Source organism: Mobula birostris, chromosome 29, assembly GCF_030028105.1.
Source record: "Mobula birostris isolate sMobBir1 chromosome 29, sMobBir1.hap1, whole genome shotgun sequence".
Classification (NCBI taxonomy): Eukaryota; Metazoa; Chordata; class Chondrichthyes; order Myliobatiformes; family Myliobatidae; genus Mobula; species Mobula birostris.
In genome coordinates this window covers 15632377-15646528 of record NC_092398.1, presented here as the reverse complement: position 1 = coordinate 15646528, position 14152 = coordinate 15632377, and the positions used below count along the sequence as shown (strand labels likewise).

The window sequence follows — 14152 nt, the reverse complement described above, 5'->3', positions numbered from 1 at the left end:
GGTTGGCCAGGTACGCCGTCTGGGATGTCTGCATTTCATGGATTCACCCTCCTGAAGCATGCTTTCATGTCAGCCTCAGAGCCTGAAGTGATAGGGTCATTAGGGGGATGATTCATGGTACAAGTCCTGGTTTGACCTTCCAATGTACATCATTTTACTCTTGATTAAATTCATTTGCAGAGGTATGGGCACCAGAGCGACAGGGCAATTGTGGAGTAGTTGTGAGCAACAATGTTGTTCAGCCAACATACAAAATCGAGAAAGAAAAGTTTGAGGATGATGGGAATAATGTTCTGAGTTGTGTCTATTTCAATACAGAAAGCATTACAGGTACGATGGATGAGCACGTGGATATATGACATTGGTTGCAGGAGCAGCAGCTCCACTGGTTGAAGGAGGTCCATGACTGGTAGCTCAATGTTCCACATGTCCGTTGTTTCAGGTGTGACAGAGTGGGAGAGATTTACGGGGGAGGGCTAGAATTACTGATGAGGGAAAATGACACTGCAGTGTTCAGACAGGACAGACTGGAGATCTCATCCATTGAGGCTAAATAGATGGAACAGGAATAAAAAAAAGGATTAATGGGATTATATTATAGAACACCTAATAGTCAGAGGAGTAAATTTGTACACAGCTATCAGGCAGTTGCAAGAAGAATAAGGCTGTGGAAGAGGCTGATTTAAAATTTCCATATATTGACTGAAACTCCCATACAGTAAAAGAGTTACATGTGATCGAGTTTGCTAAGTGTGTTCAGATTTTGTCTGGAGTGCACTTGAAAAGAAACGGTGCAACATATATTGTTTGAACATGTGTTTTTGGGCCGACTGAGTGATCTGCCGTTTTGGTATCTCTGAGGGGATTTAGAGAGGTTGAGAACAAAGTGCGCAGCCAAACGAGAGAGCACAGACCTAAGATCTGCTCCATTTCCCCCTGGGATCAATAACGTATGACTATGACTACTTGCCGATCTCGTCAATTAAAGCGTCGAGGAAGGTTGAAATCGACGAGGATGAGAGCGGAAGCAAGCGGGTGTTCATTGCCGTCAGCCTACATCATTTAACCGGTCTTCACCCTCTCGGTCGCGCCTGCCGGGGCGGTGGGGGGAGGGGAAGATTCAAGAGTCTTGAGTCTTGGACAAAGTTTGATCTGTGCCGTCTCCTCCCTGGTTGATGTTACATGTGCTAATGGTTTCTCCTTTTTATTGCTATTGTTTGCAACTTTGATCAGAGCGCTTTGACGCTCAGTGGCTCTGCAGCCTGCGATCAAAAAAATACACAACACCAAACAGAACTGAACTGAATTAAACTGAACCTTCCTAGACCGCTTCAAGGACTCCTTGGTTTGATGATTAAGATTCTGTGTGCTATGTGCCATTTGCGCGATTTGTTATCTTACTTCGCGCATTCGGTGTTCGATATATTTTTGTTTTGAACAAGTTCCGCGGTGTTTCTGTTTATTTTTGCGTGGCTGCCTGCGGCAAGATACATCTCTGAGTTGTATTCTGTGTACATATTTTCATGATAAATGTACTTTTATCTTTGAAACTTTCAGAGTCCCAATGGCTTCTACAGCTATATTAAGAACAAAAGGATAGCTAGATATAGAATTGGTCCTCTTGAAGATCAGCGTGGGCTTCTATGCATAGAGGTGTCACAGGTGGGTGGAGACTTTATAGGTCTTCTTCCTCCTTTCTTTCCTCAGCAGTTAGACAAGGAGTCTAGAGATGTGAGGAAAACAGCAGTGTGGTTTGCACCGGAGACAGATTGCAGAGGAGGAGGGACTTGCTGTCTTGAAGAAAATTAGTGTGGATAAATCCCCACGGCCAGACAAGATATCTCCTTAGACCATTTGGGAAGCTGGTGCAGAAATTGAAGGAGCCCTAGCAGAGATACTTCAATCGTTCTCAGCCACAGGTGAATTGCCGGGGCATTGAATGACAGCTAATGTTGTTCCATTGCTTGAGAAAGGCTTTAAAAATGAGCGGAAAAGTTATAGCCCGGTGAGCTTGATGTCAGTGATGGTAAATGTTTTGGTGCTGGAAATATAAGTATCTGGATATACAGGGTCTGATTAACGCTATTCAACATAGTTTCGTCTTTGACAGGTCATGTCTAACCAATCGTATACAGTTTTTTGACGTAATTACCAGGAAAGTGATGAAAGCAAGGTAGCGGATGTTGTCTTCATGGACATTAGCAAGGCCTTTAACATGGTCCTAGCGCATACAATGTGAGTGGATACCAGAATCAGGCGGTTTAAGTCTCCGTAAAAGCATTGGGACCTAACCCGGTTATTGCCATGCATGTGCGTACGGTACCTTTGACAAATTCAGAATCGTTTTCTCTGAGGCTCAGTAATATCACCGAAAGAAGTGATCCCATATATCTGAGCCGAGATGTCTTGCCGTTCAATTTCTCACCTATTGAATAATGCTACGAGTTTCCCACATGGTGCTCTTTAAAAACCATTTACCGTCCAACGCATTTCCCTTTACCCTGCGCATTGCCACCCTCCCAGCACACATTAACACCTGTTACCAGGAAACCTGGGCAATTTTATTCCTTCAGCCTCCTATTGACAAAAAAACTTAACAACAATCCTCAGTATAGTGGATTTCTCCAAACTCTGCAAACCGTCAGCACACATTTACTGCGGTTCTTTCTGTTTAAGTGGAGACAGTCCTTCCGCACGTGTGAGGTCTCGGGGCTGGTGGATCTGCCGCTGCCTCCCGGCTGATTATCTGTAAATTGGAGCAATGTTCGGAAAAAAGGTGAGCTGTGGTGACAGTAGGAACCTTTATTATGCATGCAGAATATTTTGGGGTGAGTATCTCAATACGGTCTACTTTGCTTTATTCCATCTTGACAGTCTGAATCTGAAGCATTTCTCTCGCTAGCAGATGAAGGAGAGGTAATGCAAGTGAACTGTCATTATTTCAGCTGCTGGACAACGCGAGGGTTCCGTGGCTTAACTGGTCAAAGCGCCTGTCTAGTAAACAGGAGATCCTGGGTTCAAATCCCAGCGGAGCCTTTAAGTTATGGTGTGAATTGCCGTGTGATGACGGCGGCTTTGAGGAAAATTACACTTAACACAATAACACTATAAATTACATTTCACACAGCACAATGTCGCAAAATGGAACGGAGTGTATAGAATTCCCCGAAAACGGTGCAGAACGACGGTTCAAACAGATTACATTTCCGATTAGCTTGCTATTGCGTTTTTAAGTGTAAGGTTTACAAAGTGCCGCCATGATCTGCTTTATGAAATTGTCCTTTTCTTACTGAGAAACGATTTCACACTGCGTTTCAAAACTCCTTCCTATTGAATTCTGAATATTTCGCCGCATGTTTCAAAAAACCGGAAAGTTGGCGTTAAAGAAATGAGCTGGATGTTACTTTCAAAACTTTTAGGTATATATGATAAATAATTTCACACTCGCTGTGTTTGATAAACAGAGGCCACGAACTCCACCGAATCTGGAGTGTTCTGCAGTCCCACAGTAATATCCTTGTCCTTGATACCATTACTGCAACATTTAGTTTTGTAAATTATTTAGGAATTCAATGCAACTAAAATGATGGCGGAAAAGAACAAATACAAGCACTCGCGATGGCAGTGGTGGGATTCGAACCCACGCCTCCTTCGAGACTGGAGCCTTAATCCAGCGCCTTAGACCGCTCGGCCACACTACCATGTTTTTTAACCATTATACAGTGACGTGGATTTGTTGACCACGTCAATCTTCAAAGTTTATACCATCGGTGTAGGCGTTGAAACATTCTCCCACACACTGTGCTTGAGGCTTCATGAATTTTCCATTTTTTTCCAACCCAAAACAGACCAGAGAGAACGCTGGTACAGAGCTGCCTCTTCAAACTGTCGGATTGCAGCCAGATGTCAGTACGAGTATTCTCAACACACAAATGGAACACTAGGGTTAAATATTCACATTTCCAGCCGATGCAAAGAGTAAATTCAATCCCTGTCGACCTGTCTTGTCACATTCAGCGACCTTTGCACATGTACTCCAAAATGTTGTAAGTCTTTCATTCACATGAACAATCCCAGCTTCCATACCCGAACATTTCAAATTAAAACACTCACATTGACAACGGTTCTCCAATATCTATACTCAGATCTTTCTGGGATATTTAAAGCCGTTCTAAAACTCACCACCACAAACCTCCAATTTGACTGAAACAGATTTTTGAAGTTGTTTGATTAAATAGTATTGACTTGCAATTGCACTGCGCCGGAAACTGTTCCATCAGCACTCTACTGCCCGTTGCCCTCCAAAGCAGAATTTTTAATTTGAAAAGTAATCAAGATTACCATCCTTAAACAGTGCTTATGACGGGACGAAGTACCAGGTAAATTGTACACGTGTAGTGACCCACTTTCTAGCACACACGAACCGGCTCACAACAACGCGCGCAGACAGAGGGCCGGCGCCAAAAAGGGCGCCAGGCCATCTTCACGAGCAGCCGCAAAATCCCGCCGCGGAAAAGGTCTGGGAATATGCATTCCCCACAGTAGTCCCACCCAGGGAGGGCGGGAACGTGAAGGCTTTAAAGCAGGCCGCGATGTTTGAATAAATCTCTTTCATCGCAACTCCAACTCACCGACTCCGTGTGGTTATTCTAGCGCTGTGTGTAGCACACCGCTACACACGTACGTTTGTGAGGCGTCAAGTTCCAGGTTCTTTCCTGAAACAGAAAAAACGCAAACATTTGTACATATCAGCAGGAAGCTCTGGCAATCAATTACGTCATGGCTGAACAGATTGTCCAGCCAACTGCTCACTTCCACCGATCTTATCAATATGACACTTTTTGTTAATAATTTATTTCCCGTCTTGTCAATGATCGAGGACTCCGTCCGCATTTTTCCTGACCAATACCGCGGTTCACGATGCGCAGGGAAAAAATGCGATCATCCGATTGGCGTGAAGAGTGAATGACTCGATTACTTCAAACCATGTCTTGGATTGTAAGATTCTCCATCATCAGGCGACGTTATCAGCCACTTGAAATGACTGTTGTTATCATTGTACCGAGGGCGGAGATAATGCAGTCTCTGGAAACAAAACATTTTTTCTTATATTTGGTCACTCGTCAGTCGAAGGCCAACACGCTAGCATCGCGCCGTACAGCCCACAGGCACAGACTTCAGTGCAAAAAGTAAACTTCCTGAAAAGAAACCTGCGGTTTATGAAACAAAAAAAAATCTTTCCTGCGCTCCCTTTCCTTTCACGCAGCAGCAATTTCGGTCTGATCAGAAAATGTCGCGCGCCCATTACCCCGGATAAAAGGCGGAGCGACGCTGATCTTCCGCAGCACCCGCACCGTTCCGGGAAAGATCCTGTGAGCGGTTTTCAGCCTAACAATCTTGGAAGCACAATGCCACTTCCTGCACGTTGACTGCAGTGCGCGGGATTCCTAGCAAATTCCTCAGTAGAATTCGTAGAAGAACCGATGTGTCACTGTTTCTGGTTGCGAGGATTTCCATTTTCCTCATGAAACCCCAATTAATTCATCTGATTGGAATGACATTCTCAAATTGCTCCATGAACCAGGCATCCTGCCGCAACATTTCTGCGCCGCTTGAGATCGCACGCGCCGTTGCTTGTGATTCTTCTCCGTTTAGTAATGTTATTGGCGGTTGCAGACCAACGTAAGGTGCAGTACCGACACTTACAGTATCATACAAAGATATCAGAAACTTTTCTTCCAGAAAGACTTCCACCACCGTCCCATTCACATTTGTGTCTCTATAACCCCACTTAGCACGAGGAGCATTAAAATCCCCAACTATTAGCAAACTAACTTTTAGCATTGCTTTGTAAGGGAAAGAAAAGGAACATAAAAGGAAAAAAAAAGAAAAAGACGAAATAAAAGTTTACACTTCTCTGACCATTATCAACACGTCTTTGTAGTCTGGGTATTATTTACCCTTCAATGACAGAGGGTTTATTTGTTCGGAGAGCCGACAGAAGGTTCTGTGGACGAGAACAAGGTTTCCGGATGGCATGCTGCCTCCCAGGTTGAAGGGTCAGGGACATCATGATCGAGTCCATAACATTCTTCAGGAGGAAAGTGAGCAGCAAGAGGTCGTGGTCCAGTTGGTATCAATGGCGTGGGTTAGAAGAGTGACGAGGTCCCGCAAAGTGAATTCAAGGAGTAAGATGCTAAATTAAGGGACAGCTTCTCCAGGGTGGAGATCTCCAGTTTGATACCCATACAGTTTGCTAGCGAGGCAGAAATAGGAAGATAATACAGATTAATACGTAGCTGAGGAGATGCAGAAAGAAATAAGTGTTCCCTGCCATCCTGGTGAAAGTGCCGTATCTAGAATATAAAACTGAAGACCTCAGACAGAGCTAGATTGCAGTGTCAGTGGGACATCACCGACCATTGTGTATTCTGCTTTACAGCAACATGGCCCAGTCCTACGCTCTGGAAACAGCTCTCCAGCCCCAGGGTTACAACATCCATTGAATGGACAGGACGGCAGCATCAGGTAATGACAGAGCTAACGGTGTTTACTTCATGATTCGTTCATTATGATGCTCAGATGTGACAGCCCTGTTTCAGACTTGTTCCTCAAACCTAGAACAGCCAGTGATCAGGTGTCATTCATTCTACCTACCAAGGAAGTTCTTTGCCAACATCCTAGTACTGATGTACATTCCAGCCCTGACAGTCGTCAGGCAAGCACTGGCGGAGCAGAGCACCACGATCAACAATCACTAGATAGCGCACTGTGACACCTTCTTAATCATCCCGAGGGTTTTCAGCCAGGTCATTTGAGAAAGTCTCCGACCAACAATCACCAGCATGGCACGTGCTGAGCACTCGATCACTGTTACACCATCATAAAAAATGCTTACCGTGTTATGCCGCACCTGCACTTTGGCACATCCGAACACCAAGCTGTACTTCTACTCCCAGCAGAATATCACAGACTGAGGATGGCAGCAGCAGTGATGAGGACCGTGAAGTTAGGAACAAGCGGTGTGGATGAAGCTTTACAGCACTGCTGTCATCGATGTACTGGACCGTATTTAGGCATTGATATTAGGATGGGAATGAATCTACCATGGCTCTCACTGATTGCCTTCTTCAGGGGAGCAGACAGTAGATTTTGTGGACGTGAGAAGGACATCCGCATGGTTTGTTGCCTCCCGGGTGCCAGAGTCCGGGATGTCTCTGACCGGGTGCACGGCATCCTGGTACGAGAGGGAAAGCAACCAGAAGTCATGATACATGTTGGGACCAACGACATAGGCAGGAAGAGGGATGAGGTTCTGAAGTGTGAGTTTTGGGAATTAGGCAGAAGGCTGAAGAACAGGACCTCAAGGGTGACGTTCTCAGGATTGCTGCCAGTGCTACGTGACAGAGATGGTAAGAATTGGAGGAGATGGCAGTTGAATGCGTGGCTGAGGAGTTGGTGCAGGGAGCAGGGTTTTAGATTTTTATATCATTGGGATCTCTTCTGTGGAAGGTGGGACCTGTACAGATTGGATATGTTGCACCTAAACTCGAGGGGGAGCAATATCCTTGCAGCTAGGTTTGCTAGCATGGTTCGGGAGGGTTTAAACTAATTTGTGAGCGGGATGGGACGCAGAGCGATAGAGCAGTGAAAGAAGGGCATGGAGTAAAGCCAGATCTAACATACAGGGAGTCTTTGAGGAAAGAGAAGCAGAATAAACGGAGTAAAGACAGTAAGGTAGAAGGGCTGAATAGTGTGTACCTCAATGCAAGAAGCATCAGGAACAAAGGTGATGAACTGAGAGCTTGGATAAATACATGGAATTATGATGTAGTGGCTATTACAGAGACTTAGCTGGCACCAGGGCAGGAATGGATTCTCAATATTCCTGAATTTCGGTGCTTTAAAAGGGATAGAGAGGGCGAAAAAAGGGGAGGAGGGGTGGCATTACTGGTTAGGGATACTATTACAGCTACAGAAAGGGTGGGTAATGTAGCAGGATCCTCTTTTGAGTGAATATGGGTGGAAGTCAGGAACAGGAAGAGAGCAGTTACTCTACTGGGGGTATTCTATAGGCCCCCTGGTAGCAGCAGAGATAGAGAGGAGCAGATTGGGAGGCAGATTTTGGAAAGGTGCAAATATAACAGTGTTCTTATCATGGGTGACTTTAACTTCCTTAATATTGATTGGCACCTGAGTAGTTCCAAGGGTTTAGATGGGGCAGAATTTGTTAAGTGTGCCCAGGATGGATTCCTCTCACAGTATGTGGACAGGCCGGCCAAGGGGAATGCCATACTAGATCTAGTACTAGGTAATGAACCGGGTCACGTCACAGATCTCCCAGTGGGTGAGCATCTGCGGGACAGTGCCCACCGCTCCCTGGTCTTTATAATTATCATGGAAAAGCATAGAATCAAAGAGGACAGGAATTTTTTTTAATTGGGGAAAGGCAAATTATGAGGCTATAAGGCTAAAACATGCGGGTGTGAATTGGGATGATGTTTTTGCAGGGAAATGTACTATGGACAAGTGGTCGATGTTTAGAGTTCTTTTGCGTGATGTAAGGGATAAATATGTCCTGGTGAGGAAGATAAAGAATGGTAGGGTGAAGGAACCATGGGTGACAAGTGAGGTGGAAAATCTAGTCAGGAGGAAGAAAGCAGCATTCATGAGGTTTAGGAAGCAAGGATCAGCTGGGTCTATTGAGGAATATAGGGAGGCAAGAAAGGAGCTTAAAAAGGGGCTGAGAAGAGCAAGAAGGGGGCGTGAGAAGCCTTTGGCGAGTAGGGTAAAGGAAAACCCCAAGGCATTCTTCAATTATGTGAAGAAAAAAAGGATGACAGGAGTGAAGGTAGGACCGATTAGAGATAAAGGTGGGAAGATGTGCCTGGAGGCTGTGGAAGTGAGCGAGGTCCTCAATGAATAATTCTCTTCGGTATTCACCAATGAGAGGGAACTGGATGATGGTGAGGACAATATGAGTGAGGTTGATGTTCTGGAGCATGCTGATATTAAGGGGGAGGAGGTGTTGGAGTTGTTAAAATACATTAGGACAGATAAGTTACCGGGGCCTGATGGAATATTCCCCAGGCTGTTCCACGAGGCGAGAGAAGAGATTGCTGCGCCTCTGGCTAGGATCTTTCTGTCCTCGTTGTCCACAGGAATGTTTCCGAAGGATTGGAGGGAGGTGAATGTTGTTCCCTTGTTCAAAAAAGGTAGTAGGGATAGTCCGGGTAATTATAGACCAGTGATCCTTACGTCTGTGGTGGGAAAGCTGTTGGAAAGGATGCTTAGAGATAGGATCTATAGGCATTTATAGAATCATGGTGTGATCAGGGACAGTCAGCATGGCTTTGTGAAGGGCAGATCGTGTCTAACAAGCCTGATAAAGTTCTTTGAGGAGGTGACCAGGCATATAGATGAGGATAGTGCAGTGGATGTGATCTATACGGATTTTCGTAAGGCATTTGACAAGGTTCCACACGGTAGGCTTATTCAGAGAGTTACAATGCATGGGATACAGGGAAGTTTGGACAGGTGGATTCAGAATTGGCTTACCTGCAGAAGGCAGAGGGTGGTGGTAGAGGGAGTACATTCAGATTAGAGGATTGTGACTAATAGTGTCCCACAAGGATCTGTTCTGGGACCTCTACTGAATGTGACAAGATAGGTCGATAGGGAGTGATTTTACTCTTTGCATCCGCTGGAAGTGTGAATATTTAGCCTAATATCACATGTGTATGCTGAGATTACTCTCACTGAAATCTGGCTGCCTCCGGCTGTTTGAAGAGACAACTCTGTACTAGTGTTCCCTTTGGTCTGCTTTGGGTTGGGAAAAATTGAAAATGAATGAAGCCTCAAGCACAGTGTGTGGGAGAATTTTTCAAAGCTTCCGCCGACGACATAACTCTTTGAAGGGTGCCATGGTGAAGAAAGCCACGTTACTGAGTAATGATGAGGGCGAGGTAGTGTGGCCGAGCGGTCTAAGGCGCTGGATTAAGGCTCCAGTCTCCAAGGAGGCGTGGGTTCGAATCCCACCACTGCCATGGCGAGTACACGAAACGTTTTGCAGAGCTAAATGTAAGAATGGCAAATCATCATGACTACGATTGGTGTCATAGCCAAGTGTATTACTGTGGGTCTGCCGAACACTCCAGATTGGCTGGGGCATCCTGTGGATGGGTGGGATTCGTGGCCTCTATTTATCGAAAGTAGTGGGTGAAAAAGTAATTAACATCAATATGTATTCTAGCTCATTTCTGTAGCGCCGTCTGACCGGTTTCTTGAAAACAAAATGCAGCGAACTAGTCGGAGTTCAATTGAAAAGACGTTTGAAATGCAGTTTTTCAGTAAGACCAGGACAAGTTTCAAAGGTTTCAAAGGTACATTTAATGCATACAATATACATCCTGAAATGCTTTTTCTTCGCAACCATCCACGAAAACAGAGGAGTGCCTCAAAGAATGAACGACGGTTAAATGTTAGGACCCCAAAAGTCCCGCCCCCATCTCCCCTCCGTCTCTCGTGTAAGTGACAGTAAGCAGCAATCCCACCTCCCCCACCGGCAAAAGATCATGGGCACCCGCCACCGGGCACTCAAGCGTTAGCAAAGCAACAGTACAGACATGGACTTGCAGTTACCTCAAAGACTTCGCGTTTCACCCTGTACTCGACATACCACAGGCTCTGCCTCTGCCTCTGTCTCTCTCTCTCTCTCTCTCTCTCTCTCTCTCTCTCTCTCTCTCTCTCTCTCTCTCTCTCTCTCCCTCCCTCCCTCCCTCCCTCCCTCCCTCCCTAGTAAGTTCATAAGGCAGATCACGGCCGCATGTTGTAAACGATTGTCACCGTAAAACAATCTGTAAAAACTGCAACTGTAAAAATGCTATATCAGGGCAAAACAAGCTAGTGTCATCTATTTGAAACCGGCATTATGTTTCTGAGACACATAAACAATCAGACCTGTAACATTTTCGATGAATTTTATACACTGTATTATTGTTCCACTCCTTTTTGAGGCATTATGCTCTGTTAGAGGGTAATTTGTGATGTTTAGTGCTTTACTGAAAGCCGCCTTCATCTCATGGCAAATCACCCCATAACTTAAAGGTTCAGCTGGGAGTTGAACCCAGGATCTCCTGTTTACTAGACAGGCGCTTTGACCAGTTAAGCCACGGAACCCTCGCCTTGTCCAGCAGCTGGTATAATGATAGCTCACTTGCACTAAATCTTCTTCGTCTGCTAGCGAGAGAAATGCTTCAGATTCAGACAGTCACGATAAGATAAAACAAAGTAAACCGTATTGAGACTCATCCAAAATCCATAATATAGGTTCCTATTCTCACCACAGTTCACAATGTTCGGAACATTGCTTCAATTCACAGACACGCAGCCGGGAGGCAGTGACCGATTCACCAGCCCTGAAGCCTCATGAGAAGGGCGGAAGGATTGTCACCACTTCGTCACGTGTTAATTGATGAGTTTAAGCACTTCTTCAATCAACGTGGCGGGTGGCTTCATGCAATGTGATCGTCCTGGCTCTTTAAGCAAGGAGGATTAAAGCAACATCTGTGCTGTGAGGATGAGTCACAACTTTGAAGCTGAGGAAGAACCATTCAAGAGTTAGACCTGGAGGCATTTAACCATCGGAGGACAACGACGTAAGAAATAGTCGGAATAACCAAATTTTTAAAAAGGAATTGAAAACAAAATCTCTGACATATCTATTCGGTATTTTTCAACAGAATAGATAAGGCTGAATGATTGGGTAGAGTAACTTCGTATTGCAGGATGACCCTGGTTAATGTGCGCAGAAATGTTTGTAAGGAAAATTGAATAAAGCTTTCGCTTGCCTTAAACAGAGAGAAATGCAGTAAACGGATGTGACCGTTTAGGGAGGTTGGACAAGTCGGCCATTCTGAGGATTGTTGTTGAGTCTTTTTGTCAATAGGATGAGGGAATAAAATTGCCCAGAGTTCCTGATAACACTGGGTTTGGTGTTAATGTGTGCAGGGAGGGTGACAATACGCTGCTTGAGGGAAATACATTTCCCAGCAAGTGGATACATTGCTCGGCCTTTCCCAGTGGGAAACGCGTTCATGACTCAACAAGTGAAAAATTGAACGGCAAGACATCTCGGGTCAGATATATGGAATCACTTTTTTCGGTGATATTACTAAGTGTCAGAGCAAAATTTTTGAATTTGTCAAAGCTACCGTGCACACATGCATAGCAATAACTGGCTTAGGTCCTGATGCCTGTACGGAGACTTAAACCGTCTGATTCTGGGCTCCACTCACATTGTATCCGCTAGGACCTGCCATCCAATGATATGAGTCCCAGAACTGTACAACTTCCACATGAAATTTCCATCTATAATGTTCTGTTTCATTTATATAACTGATAAGCTCGTGTCGGTTTACGATTCTCTCAGTCCCGTGGAGAATTAGACCGAGGCAGTTATCTAAGTTTGGAGTCTGTGTGAGTAACGTGCAAGGGAAAATAAACACCGCAGGGAATACTTGATAGATCAGGCAGTATCTGTGGAGATTAAGAGAATTCTTTCAAATCCTAGCTCCTTTGGTTGTCAGTAGCAGAAGAACATAGTCCAGTTTGGTGGATTTAGTTGCCCGGGGAGAAATATAAAAACATTTCCTGAGGCTGCATTCTATTAGTGTGATTAATCCTTGAGTGCGGCAAGTAAATTGTCAATTATTCTAAGAAAAAAGTATTTTAAAGTAATACAAGAGAAAACAAAAAAAAACAGAATGCAAGATCTAGTGTGACTGTTACAATTATAGAGAGGTAGGTATTGAGGCCAAGAATTCATCTTGAAAGTATAAGAATTAGTTTAACATGGCAAAAGCTGCCACTGAGCCGAGTTGTTCGTGCTTACAAGCTTTTGTATCTGCTGCCCAGGGAAGAGAGAAGATGTCTAGGCTGGTAGGGGGACTTTGATAATGCTAGCTTCGTTCTGGACGCAACAGGAAGGGTCAACATTATGCCTGGAGGAGAGGATGGTATTCCTGATGGACAGTGTTCTGTCCACAACGGGGCTCTAACTAACCCAAACAGGTTAGTTACTTGGGACTCGTCATAACTTCTGGGAGATGAGAAATTGATAAGCAGCATGTAGATATTGTGACAAAACTATCTCTTCCCACTGATGTTGGGGATTGAGGTGATTCCTCACTTTGGTACATTTCTACAGGCGTTTAATACAAGAATCATCTATCCAGTTATCATGAGCCAGAATATTCCCATATTTCTCCTTCCAGGCAGTGCTGTAGCGTCCAGGTTAGGTCTTCGGAGATAATGACACCCAGGAATTTGAAATTGCTCATTCTGTCCACTTCCGATGCCAATATGGTTTGTGTTTCTTCGTCTTACCCCTTATGAAGTCTGTTCTTCGGTCTTGCTGACGTTGAGTGAGAGCTTGGTGTTGCGACACCACTCAACTATCTCGCTCCTGTACACCCTTTCATCAGCACCTGAAACTCTATCAACAATGGTTGTATCATCAGCAAATTTATAGGTGGTATTTGAGCTTTGCTTAGCCCTAAAGTCATCGGTGTAGAGAAGTAGAGCAGTGGACTAAGCACGCAGCCCTGTGGCGCACTCAAGATTGTTATTTCCAATCCACACCGATTGTGATCTGCCGGTTTGGAATCGAGGATCCGCTTGCAGAGGGTAGTACAGAGGCCTAGGTTCTGTAGCCTTTCCATCAGGACTGTAGGCTCTATTGAGTATATTGATTTCGGGACGGTGCAGACATCGGGCACCTTGGAACCCAGAAGCCTCTGCGTTTAAAATCTGCCGTCGTTGACGCATCTTTTTCAGCCCCACCGTCTGTACTCGGGCCCCGAAGAGCGTTCTGCTGATGAGCAGAGATGTTGGCGCCATTGCGACAGCGCATGCTCATCGTTCTGACCGTGACCAGATAGATGGGTTTCTCGCACTGAGGGTTTCGGGGTATACAGGCAGCCATGGGTTACACAGCCAGCGCTTTCCCTGCCATTCTGTCATGCGTGTTTGGAGGGGCAGGCGGACGGAATGGGAGTAAATGGATCTCCCAAACACCGCCGACTTTCAGCTATCTAAATCCAAAAATTAGGAACTCGGAACAATTAACATAGTTCCGAGTTAATCTCGAATG

The 14152-nt window shown here is 45.1% G+C and overlaps 4 non-coding genes and 1 pseudogene across 4 annotated transcripts; 2 read left to right on the top strand and 3 right to left on the bottom strand.

Moving 5' to 3' along the window:
* Positions 1-14152, bottom strand: part of LOC140189847 (histone H2AX-like) — an 836563-nt pseudogene that overhangs the window by 656987 nt on the left and 165424 nt on the right.
* On the top strand, positions 2963-3036 carry trnat-agu (transfer RNA threonine (anticodon AGU)). The gene has a single exon. It is a non-coding gene; the product is annotated as a tRNA-Thr (tRNA).
* trnal-aag (transfer RNA leucine (anticodon AAG)) lies at positions 3620-3701 on the bottom strand. Its single transcript has one exon. It is a non-coding gene; the product is annotated as a tRNA-Leu (tRNA).
* On the top strand, positions 9965-10046 carry trnal-aag (transfer RNA leucine (anticodon AAG)). The gene has a single exon. It is a non-coding gene; the product is annotated as a tRNA-Leu (tRNA).
* On the bottom strand, positions 11105-11178 carry trnat-agu (transfer RNA threonine (anticodon AGU)). The gene has a single exon. It is a non-coding gene; the product is annotated as a tRNA-Thr (tRNA).